Consider the following 24,735-nt stretch of genomic DNA (forward strand, 5'->3'; position numbering starts at 1 on the left):
GCTGTGCTCCGTGAGCACGGGAGATAGTGCCAACAGATTCAGTCTGGGGCAGGGCGCCCCACTCCGTCTCCTTCCATCACACCTGCTGCCACCAGCGCTCTAGGTGCTGGTGATGTGTTCCGGCCCTTAGAAGAGGCAGTGGAGCCAGCACAACGTGCCTCTCCCCTAGGCAGTCGCCGAGGAGGGGAGCCCGCGGACGCTGCCCAGCCCAGCGCTCGGAGCTGCATGGCTCACGGTGCAGGACCCTGGGGACTGCGGGGCTCAGGGTGCAGGACCCTGGGGACGCGTGTGTGCGGCCAGAGCCTGGCTGGGGCGAGAATTCCCCATCCTCTTCCCTTGACGCTCCGCGCCCCAGATAGCACATCTGGAAGAAAAATAATTATAATACACACACACACAGGGTGCCAAAAAATTATACACATTTTAAAAAAGGAAAAAGATATTAAAATGGTAATACTCTATATGTACGATAACATTGCCTTGTATATTGTATCTTGTATCTCTTGTAATCTCTGAAGTCAAACGTGACTTGAATATTACAAGTTTAATACAGCTTTTTCCTTTCCTAAAACGTGTATGCATTTCAGGTGGTGTCTGTGGCTCAAGGAGTAGGGTGCCGGCCCCATATACCGGAGGTGGTGGGTTCAAACCTGACTCTGGCCAAAAACTACAAAAAAAAAAAACGTGTATACAGTTTTTTCGCGCTGTGTGCTGTATGTACACATATACACACACACACAGACCGAGCCAGGGCAAGAATTCCCCCAGTCTCTTTCTTTGACACACCGCCCCCCAGATGGCACAACTGGAAGGGGTGTATACATACACATATACGTATGTAAAAGTCCATGAAGTTGAGAAATGGGAGGACTCTAGCATCTTGCAGGTTTTGTTTTTGTTTCTTTGTGTTTGTTTTGTCATGAAAAGGAAGAGTTAAGTTAAAAGGGAGCCTTGAGGAAGGGCAGATGTAATGTTGGCGATGACTAGTGAGCAGAGCTGGCGGAAGCCTGAAACTCCCCTCCCCCTGTACCCCACCATGGGCACATACCAATCAAAGGTCAGGGACTGACCCCACCGCTGTTTTGTTTCGGTGTGTTCTGTTGTCCAGCACAAATAAATATACAAAAAAGAAATCAGTGGGGTCAGTCCTTAACACCCCCACCTCCACTTTGGGATGTCACTTGGCAGACGTGGTGTAAATATCCACTAAAGACCAGGCCCTACTTTAGGCGTTGTGCATACAGCTGTGAACAAAATAGGAAGAAGTTCCTGACCTCAAAGAGCCTGCCTGCATTCTAGTGAGAAAAGCAGACAATAGAAATTATGCATTTAAAAAGGACAACGAAAGTACAAATAAATGAACTCTGCTGTGCCCTATTATGCATGCGCACACACACAGCAGAGCAGGAGGGTAGGGAGTGTAGTGGGTTGCAACCCAAGATGGGGAATCCTCACTGAGAAGGCAGCACCTGAGTCAAGTCTTGACAGAGAGGATATGAGCTGTCACTAGTGTCCAGAACATTCCAGGACCTATCAGGAGGGCGCTGGAATAATGAGGGAGAGATGAGGTGAGTCCGGAGTGCTAAGTGTCAAATCAGACAGGCAGGGCCTTGAGAATCCCCAAGGGCTTTTGCCCTGGGGTAAATTAGAAGTCACCAGAGGGTCTTTAGTGACATGACATGATTTGACTTCTCTTTAAGAATCATTTTGACCACTGCATGGAGAACAGATTAGAGTGGTGGGTGCAGCTGAATTTGAGTCCAAAGTCTCCTCCCACTGTGAAAAGGGGAATTAGAAAGTCTTTAAGAGAGGTTAGAGACATGGGTGCCACCAAAGCTTTCCTCTGCAGGATGAGGAGAGAGAAACTGGGATGTAATTGGGGTGTAATTCAATGTTAATTAGTAGTGTACACATACCACCTAAACTCATCTTAGCTATCACCTGTCCTTCATCTTTTCCCACCCCTTGGAAAATGTGGTCTAGAGAGAAGCACAATGTTCACTAGAGAGGCTATAATTTACTTAAGCCCATGGAGGTTCTCTGCAGGCAGCTGCTATTTTAGATAGAAAGACCCTAATCCTGACCTTCCCTTCCCAAACTTGGACTAAAATTCAAAATGTAAAATGTTTTATTCAAATGCAGTGGAGTCACGTATTGATTTACACACTCTCAGATGTGCAAAAATATGCAGCTCCTCTGATTTCTGTGACTGTTCAATCTTCCTCCCCCAACCCTGTGGAGAATGGGGGAAAGACTGGACTTGTACTGTTGGTCAGCATACCTTGGTCTCTTCCCACATCCCCCAACACTAGCATTTGAGCCCATGGTTAGTGGAAGTGGCGTTCTTATGTGACAATGGCTGTGGGAACGAATATGGTGACCTCTGGTCTTGGGGAGCTCCCGATGGGTGTCTGCATCAGTTCAGGTCCTGTGCTAGTGTCCCCTGAGATGACCCTGGTCCAGTTGTCCACTGGCATGCAATGGCATCATATGGAACACTGACATTGTCCTTGTCCCCAGAAATCAAAGTACTCGAACTCAGTGACTTCCACTTTCAAATACCAGGCTCTGCATTTCCAAAGACCCCCTTGAACCTCCTTCACCTTCACCTGGACCCAAGGAAGCATAGGATATGTTGCATTGCTATCTATGAAGGTCCCTCTGTGTGCTAACGCTGTGCTATCTCACTCCAGCCATGTCTGACCAGCACCAGGACAAACGTGGGGCTTCTTCTAGGCACTTGGTCGTGTGTGGTAAAGCAGATCCCTCTCCCCAATGTTCTCAGTTCCCTAATACCTTTGTAAATGTTTCTATAGACCCTACCCAACACAGGTTGGCCCTGAGGAAGAGGGAAGCAAGACTCTGATCTTCAAAAGTCTTACCTTGCCATCATCTCGCTTCTCATTCTCCTTGGGCAAGGAGTGAACTTGCCTTTTTTCACCCTTCCTTTGTGGTAAGAGCTTTCCTGGTAAAGTAACTTTTCTCCTGCTAGGACAGCACCTGCCCTGCCTACTTCCCCAAGACCATAATGGTTATGTCAAATGTACCCTCAAGGAAACAGAATTAGGCAGAATTGGAAATGTAAGGGGCTTATTGTTGCTTTTATATGAAAAAAAAATAGACTGACTAGGATAAAAAGCAGAAGTTTATTTCTCCCAGTTCTCGAAGCTGGAAGTCTGAGGTCAGGGTGCCAGCATGGCTGGGCTGCAGATGTATCGTCTAGCTGTGTCCTCACATGACAGAAACAGTGAGAGCTCTCTAGAGTCCTTTTTATAAAGGCGGTGATCCCCATTCCTTAGGGCTCTACCCTCATGACCTCATCATCTCCCAAAGGCCCCACTTCCTAATACCATCACCTTGGGGATGAGGATTTCAGCACATGAATTTGGGAGGAACACAAGTATTCAATTCATTGTACTGAGAAATAACAGTTGTGAAGATAAAATGGGAGAGGAAACCAGACTGGACAGAGAGAGCCTCAGACCACAGTGCAGACCTGAGGTTTTGCCCAACTTAATGGGGGAATTCCAGAACAAAGATTACTCATGTAAGAAACCCCATGTTGAAAATAAATGACCAGGCCCCAGAGCCTGCTCTGTGCTCAGTCACTGTTTGGGGATGCTGGGAAAGAGAATGGCCTCAGCCTAAAACTTAAGGAAATGCTAATGTGCTAATAGCTGGAGGCTGTAAGCTGCCTGTACTCCCTACAGCAGAAAGGCAAGTTCTTTTTTTTTTTTTTTTTTTTAATTCTTAAATCATAGCTGTGTATGTTAGTGCAATCAAGGGGCACAATGTGCTGGTTTCATATACAATCTGAAATATTCTCATCAAACTATTCAACGTAGCCTTCATGGCATTTTCTTAGTTATTGTATGTAGACATTTGTATTCTGCCTTTAGTAAGTTTCACCTTACTACCCATTCTAAGATGCACTGAAGGTGTGGCCCCATCCATTATCCTTCCTCCACCCTTACCTTACCTCTCCCTTTCCCTCCCTTGGCCCTTTCCCCATATTCTTGTGCTATAGTTGGGTTATAGCTTTCATGTGAAAGCTATAAATTAGCTTCATAGTGGGCTGAGTACATTGGATACTTTTTCTTCCATTCCTGAGATACTTTGCTAAGAAGAATATGTTCCAGCTCCATCCATGTAAACATGAAAGAGGTAAAGTCTCCATCTTCCTTTAAGGCTGCATAATATTCCATGGTATACATGTACCACAATTTGCTAGTCCATTTGTGGGTCGATGGGCACTTGGGCTTCTTCCATGACTTGACAATTATGAATTGGGCTACAATAAACGTTCTAGTACAGATGTCTTTGTTATATTGTGATTTTTGGTCTTCTGGGTATAAACCTAGTAAAGGAATTATAGGATCGAATGGCAGGTCTATTTTTAGGTCTCTAAGTATTCTCCAAACATCCTTCCAGAAGGAACGTATTAGTGTGCATTCCCACCAGCAGTGTAAAAGTGTGCCCTCTTCTCCACATCCACGCCAACATCTCTGGTTTGGGGATTTTGTTATGTGGGCTACTCTTACTGGGGTTAGGTGATATCTCAAAGTAGTTTTGATTTGCATTTCTCTGATGATTAAGGATGATGAGCTTTTTTTCATGTGTTTGTAGATCGTTCATCTGTCTTCTTTAGAGATGTTTCTCTTTAAGTCCCTTGCCCACCCTGAGATGGGATCACGTGCTCTTTTCTGGCTAATACGTTTGAGTTCTCTGTGGATTCTGGTTATTAGACCTTTATCGGAAGTATAACCTGCAAATATTTTCTCCCATTCTGAGGGCTGTCTGCTTGCTTTACTTACTATGTTCTTGGCTATGCAGAAGCTTTTTAGTTTGATCAGGTCCCAGTAGTGTATTTTTGATACTGCTTCAATTGGCTGGGGAGTCCTCCTCATAAAATATTCACCCAGGCCGATTCCTTCAAGAGTTTTCCCTGCACTTTCTTCAAGTATTTTTATAGTTTCATGTCTTAAGTTTAAATCTTTTATCTAGTGAGAGTCTATCTTAGTTAATGGGAAAGGTGTGAGTCCAGTTTCAATCTTCTACAGGTTGCCAGCCAGTTCACCCAGCACCATTTGTTAACTAGGGAATCTTTTTCCCACTGAATGTTTTTAACTGGCTTGTCAAAGATCAAATAAGGGTAAATAGCTGGATTCATCTCTTGGTTCTGTATTCTGTTCCAGACATCTACTTCTCTGTTTTTGTGCCAGTACCATACTGTTTTGATCACTATTGATTTATAGTACAGTCTCAGGTCTGGTAGCTATTGATTTATAGTACAGTCTCAGGTCTGGTAGCATGATCCCTCCTGCTGTGTTTTTATTGCTGAGTAATGTTTTGGCTATTCGAGGTTTTTTTCTGATTCCATATAAAATGAAGTATTATTTTTTCAAGATCTTTAAAATATGACAATGGAGCTTTAATAGGAATTGCATTAAAATTATATATTGCTTTGGGTAGTATAAACATTTTAACAATGTTGATTCTTCCCAGCCATGAGCATGGTATGTTTTTCCATTTGTTAATATTTTCAGCTATTTCTTTTCTGAAAGTTTCATAGTTCTCTTTCTAGAGATCTTTCATGTCCTTTGTTAGGTATACTCCCAAATATTTCATTTTCTTTGGCACTACTGGAAAAGGAATAGAGTCCTTGACTGTTTTCTCAGCTTGGTTATTATATAAAGGCTACAGATTTATGGGTGTTGATTTTGTAGCCTGAGACATTGCTGTATTCCTTGATCACTTCTAAAAGTTTTGTAGTAGAATCCCTAGTGTTTTCCAGATATATGATCATATCATCTGTGAAGAGTGAAAGTTTGATCTCTTCTGACCCTATGTGGATACCCTTGATCGCCTTTTCTTCCCTAATTGCAATGTCTAAAACTTCCATTACAGTGTTAAAGAGCAGTGGAGACAATGGGCAACCTTGCCTGGTTCCTGATCTAAGTGGAAATGATTTCAATTTAACTCCATTCAATACGATATTGGCTGTGGGTTTGCTGTAGATGGCCTCTATCAGTTTAAGAAATGTCCCTTCTATACCGATTTTCTTAAGTGTTCTGATCATGAAGGGATGCTAGATATTATCAAAAGCTTATTCTGCATCAATTGAAAGAATCATACGGTCCTTGTTTTTTAGTTTGTTTATGTGCTGAATTACATTTATAGATTTATGTATATTGAACCAGCCTTGAGACCCTGGGATAAATCCCACTTGGTCATGGTGTATAATTTTTTGATGTGTTGTTGGATTCTGTTTGTTAGGATCTTATTGAGTATTTTAGCATCAATATTCATTAGTGATATTGGTCTATAATTTTCTTTTCTTGTTGGGTCTTTCCTTGGCTTGGGGATCAAGGTGATGTTTGCTTCGTAGAATGTGTTGGGTAATATTCCTTCTTTTTCTATATTTTGCAAGAGGTTTAGTAATATAGGTACTAGTTCTTCTTTAAATGTTTGGTAGAATTCTGACATAAAGCCATCTGGTCCTGGGCTTTTCATTTTAGGGAGATTTTGTATAGTTGATGCTATTTCAGAACTTGATATAGGCCTGTTCAACATTTCCACTTCATTCTGGCTAAGTCTTGGTAGGTGGCATACTTCCAGGTATTGGTCGATTTCTTTCATATATTCATATTTCTGAGAGTAGAGTTTCTTGTAGTAACCATTAAGGATATTTTGAATTTCTAAGGGGTCTGTTGTTATTTCATCGTTACCATTTCTGATTGATGAAATTAGACATTTTACTCTTTTTTTTCCTGGTTAGTTTGGCCAAAGGTTTATCTATTTTATTGATCTTTTCAAAAAACCAACTTTTGAATTTATTGATCTGTTGTATAATTCTTTTACTTTCAATTTCATTTAATTCTACTCTGATTTTGGTTATTTCTTTTCTTCTGCTGGGTTTGGGGTTGGAGTGTTCTTCTTTCTCCAGTTGCTTGAGATGTCCCTTTAAGTTATTAACTTCCTCTCTTTCCATTTTCTTGACGAAGGCTTGCAATGCTATAAATTTCCCTCTTAGGACTGCCTTTGCAGTATCCCAGAGGTTCTGATAATTCGTGTCTTGATTGTTGTTTTGTTCCAAAATTTGGTGATTTCCTTCTTAATCTCATCTATAACCCTCGTCTTATCCTTCAGCATAAGGTTATTTAACTTCCATGTTTTTGTATGGGTATGCAGGTTCCTGTTGTTATTGAGTTCAACTTTTTATTCCATGATGATCTGAGAAGATGCAAGGAATAATTTCTTTTTTTTAAATTTGCTGAGGTTAGATTTGTGGCCTAGGATGTGGTCGATTTTGGAGTATGTTCCGTGGGCTGATGAGAAGAATGTGTATTCAGTTTTGTTGGGATGAAATGTTCTGTAGATGTCTGTTAAGTCCAGATGTTGAATGGTTAAGTTTAAATCTAAAATTTCTTTGCTTAGCTTCTTTTTGGAGGATCTATCGAGCACTGCTAAAGGTGTGTTGAAATCTCCAACTACCATAGAACTGGAGGAAATCAAGTTGCTCATGTCTGTTGGAGTTTCTCTTATAAATTGAGGTGCATTCTGGTTGGGTGCATAAATATTAATAATTGAAATCTCATCATATTGAGTATTACCTTTAACAAATATGAAGTGTCCATCCTTATCCTTCCTTATTTCGGTTGGTTTAAAGCCTATTGTGTCTGCAAATAGGATTGCAATGCCCGCTTTTTTCTGCTTTCCATTTGCCTGGAGTATAGATGACCATCCCTTCACCTTGAGTTTAAATTTGTTTTTTAATATAAGATGCGATTCTTGTATGCAACAGATATCTGGCTTGAGTTTTTGTATCCAGTCAGCCAACTTTGCCTCTTTAGAGGACAATTTAAACCATTCACATTAATTGAGAATATTGATAAGCCTTTCAAGAGTCCAGTGGACATTTTTAATCCTTTTGCAACTGTGGAAGTTGGAATTTGATCAAAATTTTCTGCGTGGGTTTACTTTTGTGGTGGAGGATTACACTGGTCCTTATTGAGGATAGGTCTGAGAATATCCTGGAGAGCTGGTTTAGTTATGGCAAATTTCTTCAACATGTGAATGTCATTGAAGTATTTAATTTCCCCATCATAAATGAAACTCAGTTTAGCTGGGTACAGGATCCTGGGTTGAAAGTTATTTTGTTTTAGGAGATTAAAAGTGGATGACCATCCTCTTCTAGCTTGAAAGATTTCAGCAGAGAGATCTGCAGTTATTCTAATATTCTTGCCCTTGTCGGTGATGGTTTTCTTTCATCTGGCTGCTTTCAGAATTTTCTCCTTCATATTAACTTTAGTGAAATTGATTATGATGTGTCTGGGGGATGTCTTATTTGGGTTGAGTCATGCTGGAGTTCTGAAACTGCTATCTGAATTTCAGAATCTCTTGGCATGTCTGGAAAGTTCTCCTTCATAATCTCATGGAGAAGAAACTCTGTGCCTTGTGAAGCCACTTCAACACTTTTGGGGATCCCTACAAGACGAATATTAGTTTTCTTTGAATTATCCGGGAGCTCTCTGAGAGAGTGATCTGTTTTTGCCCTCCATTTCTCTTCCTCTTTGAGAGTATGGGAGTGTTCGAAAGCTTTGTCTTCAATGTCAGAAATCCTTTCTTCTGCTTGCTCCATTCTGTTACTGAGGGATTCTACTGTGTTTCTCAGATCTTTGAGGGATTCTACTGTGTTTCTCAGATTCTTGTCTCAATGTGTCAAAATCTTTGCTGATTTGGTCTTTGAATTCGTTGAATTCTTGAAATATCTTTTGGGTTACTGCTTGGAATTCTAATTCGATCTTATTTGCTATCCAGATTCTGAATTCAATTTCTGACATCTCAGCTATTTGTTTGTGCATTGGATCTTGTGCTGTGTCTGCCCCATTGATCCTTGGGGGAGTTGACCTACTCTGATTATTCATATTGCCAGAGTTTTTCTGTTGATTTTGCCTCATGATTGTTTTTCACCGATGCCTCTGGCCATCCTCAGAGTTGGGGAGTTGTCTCTCCACGATTAGACCCCAGCGGGATCACTCTATTGTTGCTGGATCTTTGTAGGGAATGACCTTGTGTAGTTCCTCTGGGGCTTCCCCAGCCAGGGAGTTCTGGTTGTGGAAACAGCTCCGGAGTGTGACACACCCAGATCCAGCAACAGGGCGGGAGGTGATGTGCACTGTTCTGGGAGTGACTGGCACCCTGTGACTTTGGCACAGAGAGCCCAAGGCTCCAGCAGTCTCTGGCCAGGAGAAGGGCTCTGTGCAGAGGCAGGGAGGGCTCCAGAGGGCACGCAGCTACCAGAGTACCTAGCCAGATGAGCGGGCCAGTGTAGAGGCAGGGAGGGTACAGGAGGGAGGACGCAGGGTTATGCAGCACCCGCAGTTCCTGGTCAGGGGATGCGGAGGCCAGGAGGGCTCGGATCTCAGGACAGCTCTTATGGAGGTCCGGGCGGCGCCAAGTCCAGAAGTTTGAGGTTGCTATGAGCTGTGACGCCATGGCACTCTTCCCAGAGCAATAGCCCAAGGCTCCAGTGTGCCAAAACTGGTCTCACTCTGCCCCTGAGGGTTAAGGCTGTAAGGCAGCTCAGTCCCTGCTTTTAGGCTGCTCAGTCACTAGTTTACTAGCTCTCGCCCAATCTTTGCTCTGCGAGCCTGAGGGCAGAGCTTGCCAGGGCAGTTCTCTCACAGTGGCTCCCTGCAGCCCGCAGCCGAACACTATTAGCTCCATCCGGCTCAGTGGCTAAGTCTAAACAATGCCCAAAGTTCTCCGCACTCCTGCTGAAGCTCTTCTGAAGGCAGTTCAACTGAGTGCCAAGTCCAAAAACACCAAAACAGTTCACAGGTAAGGTCTTTCTGGTTTGCAGTCTCACTGCTGTTTGTACTTACGGTTGCTGGCGGGATTAGGTCAATCAAACACACACAACCATTTGCCAGTTTTCCAATGTTTGTGTCCTCCCTTTGGGGTTCAGAAGTCCCTTGCTGACTCACTGTGTCCTCAAAGGGATGATTATAGGCATATCCCACCAGCCAGAGATGCCTGGAGTCTTATCTCCCCAGACTTACCATGCCCTGTTGCAGAGAAGCTGTTACTCGGCCGCCATCTTGGATTCTTATTTCTCAAGTGATTCTCTTGCATCAGCCTCCCAAGTAGTTGGGTCTACAGGCATCTGCCACAATGCCTGACTATTTTTAGAGTCAGTGTCTTGCTCTTGCTTAGGCTGGTCTTGACCCTATGAGCTCAGGGCAATCTACCCGCCTCAGCTTCCCAGAGTGCTAGGATTATAGGCGTGAGCCACTGTGCCGGGCTTCAGACTCCTTCTTCAGATTGGCAAGTTCTTCCTCGGAGAGAGAGCCGAATGGTTCTTCTGATACTACCAATGTAGTTGCTCATGAAGGTCATGGGAGAATGATTGATAGGGAGCAACAATGAAAATCATATTTGTTTAATATTTTCTAGATTTTCTACACATTACTCAAGCTCTTAAGTCATCACTTCCTCTTTGCTACAGGTGAGGTTTATCCACCATGACCACAGCACAGAGCAAGTTACAGAGATTTGACTTCTTTTAAATCTTTCCCAAGAACATCTTCACAGAATATGGTACAGATGTTATGCTTGACAGCCTTGAGCACAGAACCTCCTGCTTTTTTCTAAGAGGCTTTCTGTAAAACCCCAAAGTATCCATTTGAATTTAATGTTTGAAACAGCAAGTTCTCAGCAGTTAATCTATACCCAAGTTTTTACCAAGACAGTCTTCTATGCACTGCCCGGGAAATGTCAGTGGTTTGTTGATTGCTAACTAACGGTGCAAAATCTCTAGCAAAGAAACCTCAGGTGAGTCAGAAGCCAATCACTCAACTGTCTGTTCACCAGGTTTCCTTCCTGTGAGTCACTTTTAAGAAGCTTGACTTCTTCTTTCTCGGTTTCCAGTCTTTCTCTGGTTTAATCAAGGGCAGTTAAAGCCACATTATAATTCTTGGACTTATCAAGAGATCCATTGGGTCCTCTCCTGGACAGCCCTTGAGTGAAAGTGGTAGAGAGGAGATACGAGGTCCTGAGAAGGGAAGTATGTGATGGGAGGGAGAAGCAAAAATGACCAGAGGTCTAGCAACTTCTTGCGGCCCCAGCAGTTAAGACATTGTTCAGTCATAATGTATCCGGAAGATACACAGTTCCCTGGGAGTAGTATTACCAGACAAAATGCAGTTAACTCAGTGAAATTTGACTCCCAAATAATAAAATATTTTAGTATAATAATATTTGATGCAATATTTCAGACATGCTTATATTAAATTTTTCTTCTTTATCTGAAATTCAAATGTAACTAGGTATTCTATCATTTATTTGCTCCATCTAGTGATCCTTCCAGGGAGATAGTTTACTTTCAGTCTCATTCCCTTTGTTCAGGAATGTGGCAAGCTACCATATTGATTAAGAAACAGGATAACACCATCTCTTACACATATTTTCTAGTAGAAAGATCCAGGTTATTTGGACTTTAGATAGTTCTTTCCTCCTGGGCAGCCTCTGCCTTCCTGGTTCCATTCAGCACTTCAATCTGACTATTGGCTCAAACCCCCAGCAGATGACTGGGAATGGACTTGTCCTTTCGTTGGTACTTTTTAAAATGAACAGTTTGAATCCCACAAGCCTAATGAGCCTCATTCTTGCTATAATCCTTGCCATGTTTGTTCTGTCGATAGGACTGACCTTTTGCCATGGTTTCTGCCTATACCTGAACTTTGGACTATTCAGTTGTGGTCTTGACATGCTTACCATTTCCCTCTTTTCTGCGATTCCCCTCAGCCCATGCCTAGGGTGTGTCTCCAAGCCAAACATATCACCTGCAACTACAATTCTGATGCTAAGCCTCGTGGTCTTCGAGAACAGAGGTTGCCAAGCCTTTCCTGAAAGGGGCCAGATAACAGTATATTTTTGGTTTTGCAAACCCTGCAATGGTTTGTCACAACAATTCAATTCTCCCATTGTAGTGTATAAACAGGTGTTCCAGTAAAGCTTTATTTACAAAAATAAAGCCTCAACAGGTCACAAACTGGGCAATAATTTGCTAACTCCTTTCTAGAACATTCTGTGATCTTGTCCTTCCTGTCAAAAAAAGGTTCCACTTAGATGTCAGATGCTGGCCTATTGGCTCCTAGGAGCCACATTTTTTTTTTTTTTTTTTTTTATCTGACATGATGTTGATGGCTTCTCCATGAGCCCATCAGGGGCTGGTCCTGTTTTACAGTCTTGGCACCTTGTTGGGCTTGGCAGTTCTCAGCTTTCTTCTCTTCCCCTCTATTTTCCTCTGAGGTCCCAGCGTGGCTTGAGGCTGAGGACACTCAAGTAAGGCAACTCCTGCTTTTGTTTCTGCACTGTAGCTAAGATCCACTCCCATTCTGTCCACAAACATTACCCTAGTTTGAGACTCAGTTGGCCAGTACTTTGGATGGATCCTGTCTCCTCTTTGGACCTCCGGAGGCATCTTCATCTGCCTGTCACTGCTGATGGGATGTCTTTGGCATACTAAGTCAGCAAGACCACCAGTGCTAGGGATGGTTTGCATTATAATAGCTACAGATTTAGAGAAAACCCTTCCCTCTTAGAAGATGAAAAAAAGCCTTGAAGAACCAGTCAAAGGCAGCTAGTACATGGCTTCAGAGATACACACAAAATGTTTCAGCATTGATGCTGTCATTAAAAATAATTTTCAGAACAGCCTTGGTACAGTGTGAAAATGCAAAGCAGATTTCATAAGCACCTAAATATGTGTATGAATACATCCCCTTATTTGCAAGGATGGGGCTTGGAAACCTAATGAATGAATTTCAAAAATAGAATTTTAAATTAGAAAAAGAAACCCATTTTGAAAACAGATCCACACAAATATAAATGTTTCAAAATAAATGTTGGTTGACACTGGCTCCTGCTCTGGGTCGGTTTGACTACTTTGTCACAGACATCTTTTTATGGGATAAATATTTTTCCCAAAAGTTAAGTGCAATTGAAGGTTTTGTAAGCCAGATCCTATTTTAAACAGAGAGAGCTCATTTTGTTTTTTACATTTTGCAGACTTCCTTCCCTCATATTTAAAAATGCATTTTCTATTTATTTTCTTTCATTATGGCAGATTTTCAATAGCCATTTTCTCTCTACATTGAAACTCTATACTTTCTTTCCTTAAAATACTTTTTAGATTATCTGAATTCCTTCAAACCAATCAACTATAATGATTTAATTGTGATGACTTTGAAAAGAATCTAAAACTATCAGATCTTTGCCTTATTTCCATTTTTCTGGTTTGATTGTAGCTATTTACATTAGACAGGGGCTGAGCACATATGAATTGAGGCAAATGGTTATGTAATACTTGTAATCAATGGCCAAAATTTTATTATTAAGCTTTTTTTTTTTTTTTTTTTTTTTTGCAGTTTTTGGCCGGGGCTGGGATTGAACCCACCACCTCTGGCATATGGGGCCAGCACCCTACTCCTTTGAGCCACAGGTGCCACCCTATTGGTAAGCATTTTAATAGGCATATTTGATATAGTTGTCATGCAAGAGACTGCACATATTTAAAGCATTCAATCTGATAAATTTTGACATATGTTTAAATCTGTGAAACCATCACTACCTTCAAGATAATGAACATACCCACACTCCCCAGAAGTTTCCTCCTGCCCCTTTGTATTCCCGCCCTCTCCCCCTTTTCCCAACCCTCCTCCACTCCCATCCCCACACAGCCACTGATCTGATGCTCTCTGTTGCTATAGATGAGTTTGCATTTTCTAGAATTTTATATAAATGGATTCATACACTATGTATTCTTTTTTGTCTGGCTTCTTTTTTTCAGCAAAATTATTTTCATATTCCTTCCTGTTAAAATGTGCATTAATAAATTCACTCTCTTTTATGGATGAGTAATAGTCCAGTTTATTCGATGTCTGTTTAACAATAGTTTGTTTATCCATTTACTTGGTGATTTACATTTGGGTTGTTCTCAGTTTGGAGCTATTAAAAATAACACTGCTAGGGTGGCACCTGTGGCTCAAAGGAGTAGGGCGCTGGCCCCATATGCCCGAGGTGGTGGGTTCAAACCCAGCCCTGGCCAAAACTGCAAAAAAATAAAAATAAAAATAAAAAAGCTGCTATATGGACATTCCTTAATAGGACTTCATATGACTCTATGCTTCTGTTTATCTTAGGGAAATTCCCAGGAATAGAATGACTGGGTCATATTTGCTTAGGTAAATACCTAGGAATAGAATAACTGGGTCCTATGTCAGTTAAGTGTATGTTTAACTTTTATAAACACAGTTGGCCTGTTTTCCAAAGTGTTTGTACTAGTTTACACTCTCGCCAGCCATGTGTGAGACTTACAAATTGTATGTCCTCTCTAACACCTGATACTGTCAGTCTCTTTAAATTTTAGCCATTCATTATGTGTACAGTGCTATTTCATTATTTAATTTGTATTGCCTTAATGACTAATGATGTGGAGAACATTTTCGTGTGCTTATTTGACATCTGATTTTTTTTTTTTTGGTGAAATACCTGCTCAAATATAAACTTTTTTTTTTTTTTGTAGAGACAGAGTCTCACTTTATTGCCCTTGGTAGAGTGCTGTGCCATCACAGCTCACAGCAATCTCCAGCTCCTGGGCTTAGGCTATTCTCTTGCCTCAGCCTCCCCTGTAGCTGGGACCATAGGTGCCCACCACAATGCCTGGCTATTTTTTTTTGTTGCCGAGGCCAGGTTTGAACCCACCATCCTCAGTATATGGGGTTGGCGCCCTACTCACTGAGCCACAGGTGCTGTTCTTTTTTTTCTTATTTTGAGTTTTGAGAATTCTTTATATATTCTGGAACCAAATACTTCCATAAAAATATAATTTGCAAATATTTTCTTACATTGTTGTAGCTTATCCTTTTATCCTCTTAACAAGGCTTTCAGGGTTTAACAAGCTTTTCATTTTGGATGAAGTCTAAATTGTCGTTTTTTTCTTTGACAGATAGTCCTTTCGGGTATCATGTCTAAGAATTATTTGCTCAGTTTTTGATCTTGAAGATTTCCTCTTGTATTGTTCTTGAAGTTTTATAGATTTATGATGTTTTACCATTTAATTGACAATCCATTTTTAATTAATTATTGGATAGCGATGAGACTTAAGTTGTGATTTGCTTTTTATTTTTCACTTTGGAATGTCCAATTGCTCCTGCTTTGTAAAAAGACTATCCTTTCTCCATCAGATTGCTTTGGGACCTTTGTTAAAAATGACTTGACACATCGATGTAGGTCTGTTTATGAGCTCTGGGTTCTGTTTCTCTGATCTGTGTGTCTGTGTCTCCACCAATGTCACACGGTTTTTTGTTTTGTTTTGTTTCTTCCCCTTGTCTGGATTTATTTTTCTCCACAGTGTTTCTCATCATCTGAAAAATTATGTTATATATTTACTGTCTCCATCCATTACAATGTAAGCTCCATGAGGGCAGATATCTTTTGTCTGTTTTCTTTTTTATTATTATTATTAAATCATAACTGTGTACATTAATACGATCATGGGGCACCATACACTGGTTTTATAGACCCTTTGACACATTTTCATCACACTGGTTAACATAGCCTTTCTGGCATTTTCTTAGTTATTGTGTTAAGACACACAGTCTTTTTTTATTGATTTCCTATTCATATGAGGGTACATAGATTATGTAATTTACACATGAAAGGTTAAAGTTGGAATTGTAGGTGTGCCCTCTACTCAGGGAGTGTGCTATATATCCATGCTTTGTACCCTTTAGGTGGGAAGCTACTGAACCCCCTCTTTACTCCCTACTTCTTGAATTTGAGTTTGTACCTAAAGTGAGCACATAGTTGTTAATCTACTAGTTTCATCTTAGTATTGAGCATATATAATGCTTGTTTTTCCGATCTTGCAATACTTTACTTAAAAGAATATTCTCCAAGTCCACCCAGGTTGTTATGAAAGATGCAGAATCTTCATTGTTTTGTGGCTGGATAGTATTCCATGGTACGTGTGTGTGTGTGTGAGTGTGTATCCCAGTTTTTTAATCCATTCAAATTTGTTTCTCTATCTGAGTTGCAATGAGTGCAAATATCCCTGTGGTAAAATATCTTTTCTTCATTTGGGTAAATGCCTAGTAGTGGCATTGGAGGGTCTAATGGTAGGTCTACTTGGGGTCCTTTGAGGAATCTCCATACTTCTTTCCATAGTGGATGGACTAGTGTACAATCCCACCAACAGTGTGTAAGTATTCACTTCTCTTTGAACCCATGCCAGCAACTGTTGCTTTGGGACCTTATGATGTGGATGATTCTTACTGGGTTATCTCAAAGTGGTTTTGATTATCATTTCACGGATAATTAGGGATGATAAGCATTTTTTCATGTGTTTATCAGCCATTCTTATGTCCTCATGAGAAAAGGTTGTTAACAGATGGAAGTAAACACCATGCTCATGACTTGGAAGAATCAACATTGTTAAAATGTCTATATTACGCGGAGCAATCTATAGATTTAATGCAATCTCCATTGAAATACCAATGTCTTTGAAGATATTAAAAAAATATTTCTATGTTTTATATGGAACCAGAAAAAAACCTGAATAGCCAGCACAATTCTATGAAATAAGAATAAATCAGGAGGCATCACCTTACAAGACTTCAAGTCTAGTTATACTAAAAGTCTATAGTGATCAAAATAGCATGATATTGGCATAAAAATATGGACATGGATCTCTGCAACAGAATAGAAAATCCAGAGATGAAAGTAGCCTCAGACAGCCGTCTAATCTTTGACACAGCAAACAAAAGCATTCACTGGGGGAAAGAATCTATATTTAATAAATGGTGCTGGGAAAACTGCTTAGCCACATATAAGAGAATGAAATTGGAACTGCACTTCTCACCACTTACAAAAATTAACTCACAATGGATAAAAGATCTAAATCTAAGACACAAAACTATGAAACCCCTAGAAGATAGTGTGGAAAAACTTTTCTTATCAGCCTAGGAAAAGAATTTATGAAGAAGACCCCACTGGCAATTACAGCAGGAAAAAAAAAAATGGGACCTGATTACGTTAGAAAAAAATTGCACAGTCAAGGACACAATCTGCAAAGCAAGTAGACAGCCTTCAGGCCAGGAGAAGGTATTTGCATCTTATGAATCTGACAAAGGGCTAATTAGCAGAATCTATAGTGAACTCAAGTGTATCAACAAGAAAAGAGCAAACAACTGGGCAAGAGACACGAATACATGCAGTCTCCGTCACTGTAGTCGTCAAGTACAAGCACCATGGTGAGTTTTGAAAGAGGGAAGGAGGGAGGTGGGTGGGGCGCTGGTGTGTGTCACACCTTCTGGGGGCAAGACATGATTGCAAGAGGGACTTTACCTAACAATTGCAATCAGTGTAACCTGGCTTATTGTACCCTCAATGAATCCCCAACAATAAAAAAAAAAAAAAAGAAATGGAACAAGATGATTCCTTCCACTTATTTTTCTTTCAAAAAGTGGTTTATTTTTAGTTTGTTTGCCTTTACATATAAAATTTAGAATACTTTTGTCTCTACTTACAATACATCTTGCTGAGATTTTCATAGGAATTGTGTATGCCAGTTTGGGAAAAATTGACATCTTTCCTATGTTGAGTTTTCCAATCTAATCTGTAAAAATATGCCTGTTCATTTATTTAAATCTTTTTTGATTTCTTTCATTAGGCTTTTATAGTTTTCAGCATATACGTCCTGCAAGTATTTTGTTAGATGTATATCTCAGTACTTAATTTTTTTTTGAGTAATTGTAAATGATATTGTATTTTTGATTTTGGTAGTCACATAGTCATTGCTAGAATATAGAGATAAAATTGTCTTTTCTATATTTATCCTGTATCCTGTACCCTTATTAAACTAACCTATTTAGTTCTAGGAAGTTTTTGTAGATTCCTTGGCATTTTCTGCACAGATATTTATGTCACCAACAAATAAGGAACATTTTACTTCTTTCTTTTCAATATGTATGTCTTTTTTCTTTCCTTGCCTTCATGCATTGGCTATACTTGCAGCACCATGTTGACTAAGGGTGGTGTTGAATAAAAGTGGACGTCCTTGCCTGTTTTCAATTTTACAGGCAAAGCATTCAGTCTTTCACCATTAAGTACAATGCAAGATGTAGGGTTTTTGTAAATCAAAGAAGTTTTCCTCTATTCCTATTTTTCTAAGAGGTTTTTAAAATCATTAACGGGTGTTAAATTTTATGAAATGATTTTTCAGAATGATTTTGATATGATCATGTGGGGTTCTTTCTTTCTTTCGTCACCCTCAGTAGAGTGCCCTGGCATCATAATTTACAGCAACCTCAAACTCTTGGGCTCAAGTGATCCTCTTGCCTCAACCTCCTAAATAGCTGGGATCACAGGCACCTTCCACAACACCCAGCTATTTTTAGAGATGGAGTCTCTCTCATTCTTGCTCTGGCTGGTCTCAAACTCCTGAGTTCAGGCAATCCACCTGCCTTGGCCTCCCAGAGTACTAGAATTACAGGCATGCGCCACCGCACCCAGCCTGGGTTTTTTCTCTTTTGCCTATTAAAGCTGTAGATTACATGGATGATTTCCAAATATTGAAACAGATTTGCATCCCTGGAATAAACCCCATGTGGCATGGAATAATTCTCTTTACATACTGCTGAATTTTGTCTGCTAATATTTTGTTAAGTGATTTTGTACTTATATACGTGATCTGTCGCTTCTTCTTTTTTTTTCTTTTTGGTGCTCTTTGCCTGCTTTTGGTATCAGGGTAACACTAGCTTTAGAAAATGAATTGGAATGTATCCTCCACCCCTCCTCACTTAACTGCATAATCACCCCAAAGAAGATTCCTTATAAGACACCTGTTGTTCAGACATGGGATCATCCTCGAAGTACTGTACTTCAACAGGAGATTCCAGATGCGATTCATTCTATTGTAGATGATGGAGAAATATAGGAAGACATCTCTACTAGACACAAACTTGCCCCACAGTGTGACACCAGCCCCTTTGGCCTTCCCAAATAAACAGTATTACTTAACAGTGCTTAGTGGACTCTGCTCATTTTTTCCAACTACAGAGCTTATAAGCCCAACCCCACTCTAACTTCTACCTAGAGGTACAACTGTGTACTGATTAAACTTTGAAGCCAGATAAGCTCACATTTGAATTTTATGACTGGTCTCACTCCCACTCTTATGGCTGGAGGTGGGCTACACCCTGTGAATGAGTAAGGGAGAGAAAGACGCAGAGAGAGAAGGAAAGAGAAGGATGTTGAGCAGATAAAAAGCCCATTTTGCACTAGTTGGGAATGAAGAATATTAGTCCAAGTGTGACAGGCAGAGCAGACAGGTTGAGGACCAAGTTAGTTGACAGGGAGGCAGGACGAGTGTGGCAGCAAAGGTGGTGTGAAGACTGTCAAGATGGGAGGAACGGGGGACAGACTGAAAACTGGCGTAAGGTCTAACTTCACAAACATGACCTCATGACTGAGCCGTGGGGCATTCTTCTTACGCTTAGCCCGATGTGCTTTGACAGGGGAAGCACCACCCTATGAGTTCACATTTCCAGTGGTGACTTAGAGGAAAGGGAGGGAACTGGAGCAGGTCAGCAAGTCCCAGGCTGGTGGGATTTGTATAGAACTGGGTCAGGTTGGGACATACAGCGCTCACTGAGAGCTAAAGCAAGGTGCTTACACAGGCCTCTGTAAAATGTGATTATTCACCTTCTCGTCACCAGGCAAAACCTTGACTATAAGTTACCAAAGAGAAGGAAAAGCCATTTATCTGGGTTGCCACAGAAGAGGATTTGTGGTTCGGGTCTAGTGAAGAGAAACTGAGAAATTGTCGGACTATGGTACCGACTTCCTTCTCTTAGTCTGGGAAAGCAACTTAAGAAGGTCAGACTGGGGTGGTGCCTGTGGCTCAGTTGGTAGGGTACTGCCCCATATACCTAGGGTGGTGGCTTCAAACCCAACCCTGGCCAAACTGCAACACAAAAATAGTCGGGCATTGTGGCAGGCGCCTGTAGTCCCAGCTACTTGGGAGGCTGAGGCAAGAGAATCACCTAAGCCCAAGAGCTGGAGGTTGCTGTGAGCTGTGACGCTATGGCACTTTACTGAGGGTGACAGAGTGAAACTGTCTCTAAAAAAAGAAAAAGAAAAACAATAAAATAATAATAATAATAAAAAGAAGATCAGACTGCAACCCACATTGCTTCTTTTGGACCTTCATAACATCACCTCTCTCAAGGAGATGATATGATCCACTTTTCTCCAAACAAGTGCCAATAGTGAGCTTCAGACTGTTCTTTAAGGGACAAAGTCACAAAGACCTCACCAGGCATTACACAGGACCGGGGAGAGGGGGCGGGGCAAGGAGAGACCAGCTGTTGGGTAGAAAACCAGCACCACCTGTTGCCAGGGCAACTGGGTGGCCTCTTTGATTTACTTCCCTTTGGAGGCAAAGCTGCATCATTTGAAAGGCATTTTAGGAGATGTGACCTGTCTCCATGAGATCATGGATATTGACGTCCCAGCACAGGGCCAAACAATTCCATTTTAAAATCCTCCTGTGACTATCCAAAAAAACATTTCCTAAGTTACATGTAACAGCAAGTCATTAAAAAAAAAAAGCAACTTGCTTTTATTTCTATGTTTAGCCTACACTTCATCAAACCTCACCCTCTGGGCCAGCAGCCCGCAAATATCTCATAGCACTTAGTAAAATGTGTAATGATTTGATGGATTTGTTTATCTCTCTGCCTCTCCTACTACCTTCACTGTTAGACTCATCTGTCTTGCTCAGTCTTCTATCTGAAGCACGCAGTACCACACCTGGACCACAGTCAATAAAAAGGTGTTGAATGAATAAAAGAATGAATGAAAATCTTGGATTGGTAAATTGTGAGACAGATCATTAGAGCAGAACAGAGGCCTAGCACAATCAGTGTCTTCACAAAATTTTTGTCAAGCACAGAAGATTGTTTTTCAAGCTTGCCTCTGTGTGTCCTGCTGAGGAGGGGTCCCTGATGCCCAGTAGGGAACACTGGGGAGGCCAAAAAGGCACTGCTCCCACTAATTTCCTTCACTATGTGCATGTGGAGTTTGGCCACAGCCAAATAAATCAGTTGCTATCTTTCCAGCTATGAAAAGCAGAGAATGAATTGTAATTCTTTTTTGTGCTTTAGGACCTTTATTGCGTTAGGTAGACAGCTAGAAATCCTGTGTTCCTAGGGGGAAAGAACAAGGGAGGGACTGCCATGCCCCTCTGTGACTTTAATCCTGTCTCTAGTGGTTGTTCACACCTGGGAGGAGGGAACACCTTACCAGTCTACCAATCAGAACTTAGCAGGTCAACTGCAAAAGGAGGTAAGGATTCTATAGCCCATGGTCCTAACAACAGATACAACGCAGACTTGGAGATGACCTAGAAGTTAATTATCATGTTATTAGCTTAAATCTACTTTGTGGTCCATCTCCCCCAGTGGGCTCTCAGAGAGGCTCATGGGAGATCTGCATAGGCAGTAAGACTCTGGTGCCAAGGTGATCTCTGAACCATGAGGTGGGCTGACCCCCAGGCAGCATGGAACAGAACCACTGGCCATATGCATGCTTCATTGCCCTTTTATCTTGACAGTAGAGGCCCATTCACTATGATGAATGTATTTTCCTCTGTAAACCTTCTTACTCTATAAGCCTATCTTTCTCTTCCCTAGTAAACTTTGTTTCACACTTGCCTTACATGGGATGTCTGATCACTCTTTGGCCAAGAGCACCCCCAAAATTGAGGAAGCAGGCAGCTGCCTGAAACCTCCACATTTTAGGAGACAGACATCTGCCCTGACTGTTGAAGGTAAGAGAAAGGGAGTATTGCCTTTCCCACTCTCTGGGGATCTCAAACCCCTCATTTTATACTGCAGGGTGCCAAGCTCCCAGAGTTTTCTTGAAAGGAACCCCATCCTGAAACAGATGGACACTGGCTGCATAAACCCCCCGGCTCTCAGATGGGGGATTCTTGGACCACTTTTCCTTCTAGGTAGAAAAGCAAAAAGTAGATTATCTCTAGCGTGAGCAGAGGGAAGAATAGGAGGGCATCAGCCAGGTTCCAGCCAACTGAGGCTGCAAAAACCATGGAATAGATGTGCCTGTTCATGGCTCCTTTTCCACAAAGGGAAGGAGAGCAGGAGAAAACGATGAAGCTGAGAATGGGAGGGAGTGCATATGAAGAATCCTTTCTAAGAATGACAACTCCCTATGGTGGGGAAGTGGTGTGGTGTTTGGACAGTCAGCTGGAGCATTGGGAAGCTGATGGCAACAAACACCGTCACTGCGACTATTATCTCTCCACTTTCTCTCCTCTTTTGAGGGTGCTTTATGTGGCTGGCATTTTTTTCAGGCAAGTCCCAGAAAGTCCAAGTGGTGACAGAAAAGCTGAAGAAGGGAGGCAACTAACTGGGAGGTATTTCAAGAGCTTCTCCCCCCATGCTCTTCCTCACTTCCCCTTGCAATCTGGTTTTAGGAATACAGATCAACCGTGGAAATAGAATCTGATCGCCACCATCCAGGGCCCTAGCCTGCCATTTCTCCTCTTTGCTCAAACAGTGAAATCCTATATGGTTTGTATTAACTTTCTAGCAGGGGCCTGGCTCGTGTGATGACTCATTATAAGAAGAATGGAAAAGGTTATGAGAGATTTTTCATCTAATGGGTAAAATGTGTGGGGCAGCTCCTATCCTGGCTGCTGCTTCCTAGGAAGCTATCCTCCCCCAGCCCACTGTCTCTAGCTCAACATGGAAAAGATGCCCTGCTCTCCCAGAGACTAAGCCCAGGGCCGGACTAGCAAGAACAGGCCATGGGTGCTTGGAGAGGCTTGGAGAAACTTACTCTTCGGGTGGCTAATTCAAATCCCAACTGAGATGAGGACAGGGAGAGCAGGTGATCCTCCCTGAAGGTGTTTGCTCATGTCCTTCACAGCATGGCTGGTCTCCCCTGAGGTCCCATTTCCAGAGCATGATGTTACCTCGTTTATCCCCATGCTTGTAACGAATCAGCCCCCTGGCACATGGCTAAGTGGGGCCAGTTCTTCCATGAGGAGGATATCCCCTCCTGCAGCAGAAGCAGGACAGAGAGCAGGGCTGGCCTCAGAGGGCCGTCCACTGGATGACTTCTCCTTCTGTCTACATCCGCTCCCAAGGTGATCTCATCCAGTTGCATGGCTTTAAACACCAACACCCACTTTCTATCTTCAGTCTCAACTTCTCTTTTTGAATTCCAGTCTTATTATCTCTAGCTGCCTCCTCCTTGTCATCTCCATTTGGATATCTTAACAGACATCTCCAGCTAAACATGTGCAGACAGCATTCCAGAACCTTCCACCCACCCTTATTCTACCCACATCCTTTGCTGACAAACTCCATTCTTCCATTTGCTCAGGCCAGAAACCTTGGCTCTGCTCTTGGCCTGAGAACCCACCTCCAGAGAGTCTTGTCTGTCTCTGCCCTGAGACACAGCCAGTTCTCGGCGTGCGTACCCTGGTCCCAAGCACCATCATCTCTCCCCCGTGTCACCTCAGTGACTTCCTATCTTGTCTTCTTGCTTCTTCTGCCTCTACACCGCTTCTGTTTATTCTCACGCGGCAGCTTCAGTGACTCTTTGAATGTAAGTCAGACCATGTCACTCTTTCCATTGGAAACCCTCCCATGCCCTCCATCTTCCTCAGAGAAGCTGGAGCCCTTGCAAGGGCCTGGGAGGCTCTGGTGATCTCCCCTGGCCTCCCTGCCTTACTTCATCTCCCCCTGCTCTGCCTGTGCTGCCCCCTCCTGCTGTCCCTCAGACATGGACACACGTTCGCACCACACTTCAGGTTCCCTCGGCATGGAGCGCCTGCCCCCCGATACTCTCATGGTCGCTCCTTCTGTCCCTTCAGGTCTCTCAGCCTTGGGTGACACCTTCCTGGGCCATCCTTCACACCACAGCAAAATCTCGTGCCTGCTGCAGCCCCCGCGTGAGAATTCTCCGTGGTGTTTCCTTGTTCATTTGTGTGTGCTCTTCTTCTCTTGTGTGATGCTCAGTCCAGTAAGGCCAAAAGAAGAGACTCAGTAGAAACTCAGGAAAACAAAGGCCCTAGAGACAGGAGGCCTGGCGGGAAGAACACTCGGCCAGAACCCTTTCTAAACCACCGGGGAGGCGCCTACTTCCAGGTCTCTGGCCCTGGGATGATTAAAGCAAAGGGATGTTGCCTTGTGGGGGGCACAGGCCAAGCAGAGAAAGTCTGGCTCTGGATTGTTAGTTTGCATACCAAAGGCTTTCTCCAGATGGGGCCCTTTGCTATCTCCAAGAATTGCCAAAAAAAAAAAAAAAAACAAGAATTGCCTAACCCTAGGAGGAACACTTTCTCCCCAGCCAGAAAAATTCTTTTTGTTTGAGGCAGTCTCAAGCTGTCACCCTGAGTTGAGCTCCTTGGCGTCACAGCTCACAGCAACCTCAGACTCTTGGGCTCAAGCAATTCTCTTGCCTCAGCCTCCCGAGTAGCTGGGACTACCAGACACGCACCACAATGCCTGGCTATTTTTTTGTTACAGTTGTCATTGTCATTTTAGCTGGCCCGGTCCAGGTTCAAACCCACCAGCCTCGGTATATGTGGCTGAGCTATGGGTGCTGCCCCAGAAGTTTTTTTTAATATGATCAAAA

Source organism: Nycticebus coucang, chromosome 14 (assembly GCF_027406575.1).
Source record: "Nycticebus coucang isolate mNycCou1 chromosome 14, mNycCou1.pri, whole genome shotgun sequence".
In the NCBI taxonomy this organism is placed as follows: Eukaryota; Metazoa; Chordata; class Mammalia; order Primates; family Lorisidae; genus Nycticebus; species Nycticebus coucang.